Source organism: Sarcophilus harrisii, chromosome 1, assembly GCF_902635505.1.
Source record: "Sarcophilus harrisii chromosome 1, mSarHar1.11, whole genome shotgun sequence".
In the NCBI taxonomy this organism is placed as follows: Eukaryota; Metazoa; Chordata; class Mammalia; order Dasyuromorphia; family Dasyuridae; genus Sarcophilus; species Sarcophilus harrisii.
The window spans coordinates 391,664,631-391,670,858 of record NC_045426.1 but is presented as its reverse complement, the minus strand read 5'-3'; the positions used below and the strand labels follow the sequence as shown (position 1 = coordinate 391,670,858).

The following is a 6,228-nucleotide window of genomic DNA, read 5'->3' as shown; positions in this document are numbered from 1 at the left end:
ATAGTCCGAGCGAATATAATAAAGATGACAATACTCCCTAAACTAATCTATTTATTTAGTGCTTACCAATCAGACTTCCAAGAAAATATTTTAATGATCTAGAAAAAATAACAAAATTCATATGGAAGAATAAAAGGCCGAGAATCTCAAGGGAATTAATGAAAAAAAAATCAAATGAAGGTGGCCTAGCTGTATCTGATCTAAAACTATATTATAAAGCAGCAGTCACCAAAACCATTGGGTATTGGCTAAGAAATAGATTAGTTGATCAGTGGAATAGGTTAGGTTCACAAGACAGAATAGTCAACTATAGCAATCTAGCATTTGACAAACCCAAAGATCCTAACTTTTGGGATAAGAATTCATTATTTGACAAAAACTGCTGGGATAACTGGAAATTAATATAGCAAAAATTAGGCATGGACCCACACTTAATACCATATACCAAGATAAGATCAAAATGGGTCCATTATTTAGGCATAAAGGATGAGATTATAAACAAATTAGAGGAACATAGGATAGTTTAACTCTCAGACTTATGGAGGAGGAAGAAATTTGTGACCAAAGATGAACTAGAAACCATTACTGATCACAAAATAGAAAAATTTGATTGTATCAAATTAAAAAGCCTTTGTACAAACAAAACTAATACAAACAAGATTAGAAGGGAAGCAACAAACTGGGAAAACATCTTCACAGTTAAAGGTTCTGATAAAGGCCTCATCTCCAAAATAAATAGAGAATTGACTCTAATTTATAAGAAATCAAGCCATTCTCCAATTGATAAATGGTCAAAAGACATGAACACACAATTTTCAGATGATGAAATTGAAACTATTTCCACTCATAAGAAAGAGTGTTCCAAATCACTATTGATCAGAGAAATGCAAATTAAGACAACTCTGAGATACCACTACATACCTGTCAGATTGTCTAAGATGACAGGAAAAAATAATGATGAATGTTGGAGAGGATGTGGGAAAACTGGGACACTGATGCATTGTTGGTGGAGTTGTGAACGAATCCAACCATTCTGGAGAGCAATTTGGAATTATGCCCAAAAAGTTATCAAACTGTGCATACCCTTTGACTCAGCAGTGCTACTACTGCTCTTACACCCCGAAGAGATACTAAAGAAGGGAAAAGGACCTGTATGTGCCAAAATGTTTGTGGCAGCCCTGTTTGTAGTGGCTAGAAACTGGAAAATGAATGGATGCCCATCAATTGGAGAATGGTTGGGTAAAATGTGGTATATGAATGTTATGGAATATTACTGTTCTGTAAGAAATGACCAGCAGGATGAATACAGAGAGGATTGGCGAGACTTACGTGAACTGATGCTAAATGAAATGAGCAGAACCAGGAGATCATTATATACCTCAAAAATGATACTGTATGAGGATGTATTCTGATGGAAGTGGATTTCTTTGACAAAGAGACCTAACTCAGTTTCAATTGATCAATGATGGACAGAAGCAGCTACACCCAAAGAAAGAACACTGGGAAATGAATGTAAACTGTTTGCATTTTTGTTTTTCTTCATGGGTTATTTCTGCCTTCTGAATCCAATTCTCCCTGTGCAAGAAGAGAACTGTTTGGTTCTGCACACATATATTGTATCTAGGATATACTGCAACATATTTAACATATATAGGACTGCTTGCCATCTAGGAGAGGGGGTGGAGGGAGAGAGGGGAAAAATCAGAACAGAAGTGAGTGCAAGGGATAATGTAAAAAATTACCCTGGCATGGGTTCGTTCTGTCAATAAAAAGTTATTATAACAAACAAACAAACAAAGAGAATAGGAACTCATAAGCTAGGACAGCTTTTTAAGATACTCTGAAGAGAGCATAATGTTAATTCTTTTAGATAATTAACTCCAGAGGCAGATCTACAACTTCAAAGAGTAAAATCTGCAACTGAAAAATGTAAAAATCAAAGAATAGATAAGAATTTTTCTATTGAGATAACCATTCTGCCAACTCTAGAAATTCCTTTTGGAGCCATATATCAGCAAGCAGGAATCCTAGAGTGGGTAATTCCTGCTGTTCCAAACAAAAATATCTATAACCCTTTATGCACAGCTTGTAGCACAACCTATATCTGAGACATTAAAAATGATCATTTTCATTTAAGTGGACAACTTCCTCAGATGATCCAAAATCAACTTGGCATGCTGGCGAGTAATGATCCCACCTGGGCAGGTGGTATTGTCTGTATATCAAGGGACTATGGATAATATATTCTCACAAAAAAACTTTTAATTCATGACATTTCATAAGTGGACCTTTCCTCACACAGTCAAAATCAGCCACTACCCACGGCATTAACTGTCTTTAAATGATGCCGCAAAAATATACCAGGGTGGCTTATTACTGTTCTCCTGACACTAAAAGGATCATTAGTACCCTATTCCATTCTACTCAAAAAAATGAGATTTTTGCCATTACTTAAGTTATAAAACTATATAATTGCCCTCTCGCCATTGTCTTTGATACGAAATATGATGTTTATGTAATTAATTCTATAGAACCAGCTCAGTTAAAATACTCCACTAACCTTTATGTTTTCCAGCTTTTTCAAAAATTACAAATAGCAATAAGAGGGTGTATTCACCCATTCATTCTCTCTTTTGCATGCATGTTCCTTCTCATTCTACTCTCCCACATCTTGTTATACAAGGAAATTTTGTAGATATAACTACTTTGCCTTTTCTTTATTCAAAGCTTAACAATCCTATGCTCATTTCCATTAACCTTCTAATATGTTAAACAATTCCACATCACACTAAGACAAGTGTGGAATATTGTTAAATCACATACAAAATATATCTGTTATTTTCCCTCTCAATGTATTACTTTCATTGATTCCAGAGGCCTTCATTCATTAAACATATGGCAAATAGATATCACTCATTATTCACCTTTTGGATGTCTTTACCGTATACATGTGACTGTGGATACACATTCTCTTGGCTTACTTTGGCTATCCCTTAAGCCAGGGAAGTTCCCACCCATGTCATTATTTATTTATTTTTTGCTTTAGTATTGTTGCTATTCCAAGACATCTCAAGACTGACAACAATTCCACCTATACTAGTAGGAATTTTATACAATTTTGTTTCACCTATATTATTATTCACTTTACAAGGAGGAGTCCATACAATCCTACTGGACATGTCATTGTTAAAATGCAACAAGGATATTAAGATCCTCCTTGACAAACAGAAAAAAGGGAATAGAGGCTTCCTCCCTTCGATTGTTTGCTCCATGGATGGGATGCCCTTCTCGTGACAATGTATAATAAACTTTGCCTTGCTTCTAGAGATCTCTCCGGCTTTTTTATTAAATGGTGACTCCTCACCATTTCTGAACCACATAGTTTTGGGGGCTAGTCCGGATCACACTACTTGTGGTGAGTAGGTAAACCCTTGGGGTTCCCTGCCCTTTAGGCAGCCTGCCAGCATCCAGGGGTTTCTTCTTGCTCCCCAAGGTAAAGTGGGCCTGAAGTGGAGAAACTCAGAGCAAAGCAAAGGGAAAAACTCCGTGGTAAAATCCCTACCAGTTTGGTGGAGGACAGACCAGTCAAGTAATTTGCTGTGGAGCAGCCCAGAGCAGGACTTCAATATGGCAACCCTGTGTATTCCCAGACTGAATCCAGCTGAGATTGTGACTCAAGTCCAAAATTCAATCCTGACAGGAGCTAATGGCAAAATTCTATCAAGAATATTTTTCCTAATCCAAAGCCTGAAGTCTTGCACAAGATTTTCTTGCCAACACTACAAATTGTATATGGAATTCCACTGGACCTCTTTTACAAGATGCCAGTGAACACTGAAATCATGTACCCACAGATAAGGCTTCTTACCATTGTGTAACTTGTTTGTTTATATGGAATCTTTTCTTCACATCTGCCGGGTGAATGATTTTGAGTTTGCTGATATTCTCTATCCAAAAAGAAAACGTACATGTCGGTTTTTAAGTGCCATTATCAATTTCATTCACTTCAGAAAATCATGTCAAGAAATATATATGAAACATTTATGGGAATACAAATCTTCTATGGACAAGATGCAGCAGCTACATGTAGCACAACAGGAAGCATTGATGAAATTGGAGAAACTTGATTCTGTCCCAGCTGAAGAGCAAGCTGAGTTCAAACAGCTCTTGGAGGACATTCAAGAGCTGCAGCAAATACTGAACAGGTTTCATCAAAAAACAATAGCAATACAAGATGGCATTTCCCAGAAGAAGTTAGACCTTGCTGAGACCACTAAATTTCTGAATGAATTAAAATTGTCACTAGTTACTTTGAAAGAAGAACAGAAAATGAAAGATACAGTGCAGAAACTCAAAATTTCAAAGCTTGAAGTGACTGAGAAATATGAAGCCTATCGAGATGCAATTGAGGATATGCTTTCATTCCAAATGGAGCTACAGTTATATCAAAAGAAAATATAAGGACTTGCAGAGAGTATGGACAAAGTCACAAGGATCTTGAAAGAAAACCAATCCCTGAAGGACCAGATTGAAAGTGCTCAGACTGAATTAAAGAAACTGAAGCCTGAGGTTTCAAGAAACCATTAAAGAAAACATATCTGAATACTAAAATGTAAAATAATCATTCAGAAAATCCATCAATCACTTCCTAAAAGAGATGCTAAAATGAAAATTTCCAGGAATATGAGCTAAGTTCCAAAATTATAAGAATAAGGAAAAATCCTACAGGCTTCCAGGGAAAAAATTCAAATATTGAAGAGGCAGTCAAGATTACCCAGGATTTAGTAGCTTCTGCATAAAAGAATCAAGGAGTTTGGATTACAAGAAACAATCAACTATCCAGCAAAACTAAGCATAAAAAAATGGACATTCAATAAAACAGGGAACTTTTAATCATTTCTGATGAAAAAAAAACTAATCTAAAAATTCAACCTTCAATTAAAAGGCAATCAGGAAAGAAAAAAAAAACACCAGATAGGTTAAAATGTTTGCAACTTACATAGGAATATGATATTGATAACTCTTTTGAGAACTATCTTTATTTATATCCCACTCAACTGCCATAATAGTGTATGTGGTATGGGTATAAATTGACTTTGATATAATATAAACACAAATTAAGTGGTGAACAAAAGGATTGTACTAGAAGAAGAGAAAAGGAAGCAAAATGGATTAAAATAGATCATATGAAGAAATACAAAAGATCCTGACAATAGAAGGAAAGAAGAGAGGAGAATTAGCATTGTTTGAAGCTTAATCTCATTAGATTTGTTTCAGAGAAAGAATAACATATACTCAGTTGGATATAAAAATTTTTTACCCTCTATGGAAACAGGAGAAACGGAAAAGAAGAGAGAGGGTGGATAAAGACTATAACAGAAGTGGGAGGGAAGGAGGAGACTTAAGGGGAAAAGTAAAGGGAGGGCAGATTAAGGGAGATTTTAGAAGCAAAACAGTGAAAAACAGAAAAAGTAGTATAAATAAGGAGAAAATAGGAAGGAGGGAAATACACAACTGGTAATCTTAAATGAATATGAATGGGATCAATTCTCAATAAAATTGAAGCAACAGATTGGATTAAAAACAGAATCTTACAATATAATATTTACAAGAAACACATTGAAGCAGAGAGATACACACAAGAGTAAAAGTAAAAAGTTGGAACAGTATAATGTGCTTCAGCTAATGTAAAAAAAAAAAAAAGCAGGGGTAGCAAACCTGGTCTCAGAGCAAAAGCCAAAAAAAAAAAAAGATCCAATTAAAAGAGATAAGGAAGGAAACTATATTCTATTAAAAGGTACTATAGTTAATGGTGTAGAGGGCTGAAACTATTGAATCGATACACTGAGGTCAGGACTGCTGAGCACTTGAGGCTAACTACTGATTGGACAATACTCTATGGGCATATGCTGGGAAAATGGTCCTTTCCACTATCCATACTGGCTCAATGATTGGTGTATAGAGGATTGTAGGAAGGACAAGGGGGTGGAGTAAGCTGGCCAGGGACACACTCTCAGCAGTAGACAAGGGAGAAGGCGGTAGCGGAGATTCTGCTTCCATCCTGCTCAATCCTGCGTCTAAGCATTGAGAATAAAGATTAGGGACTTTTGCTTATCCTGACTCCAGCTGATTCTGAGGTGTCCTGGGTGCTACTGTGGTCATTACATTTGGCACCCAAGCGTGGGAACCAAGGACCCTAACTTCACTGAAGAAGTCTCTGGTGACAAA

At 36.1% G+C, this 6,228-nt stretch overlaps 1 pseudogene; it reads left to right on the top strand.

Moving 5' to 3' along the window:
• The first annotated feature begins 3,627 nt into the window (after nucleotides 1–3,627).
• On the top strand, nucleotides 3,628–4,664 carry LOC100919122 (annotated as a pseudogene).
• The last annotated feature ends 1,564 nt before the right edge of the window (nucleotides 4,665–6,228 follow it).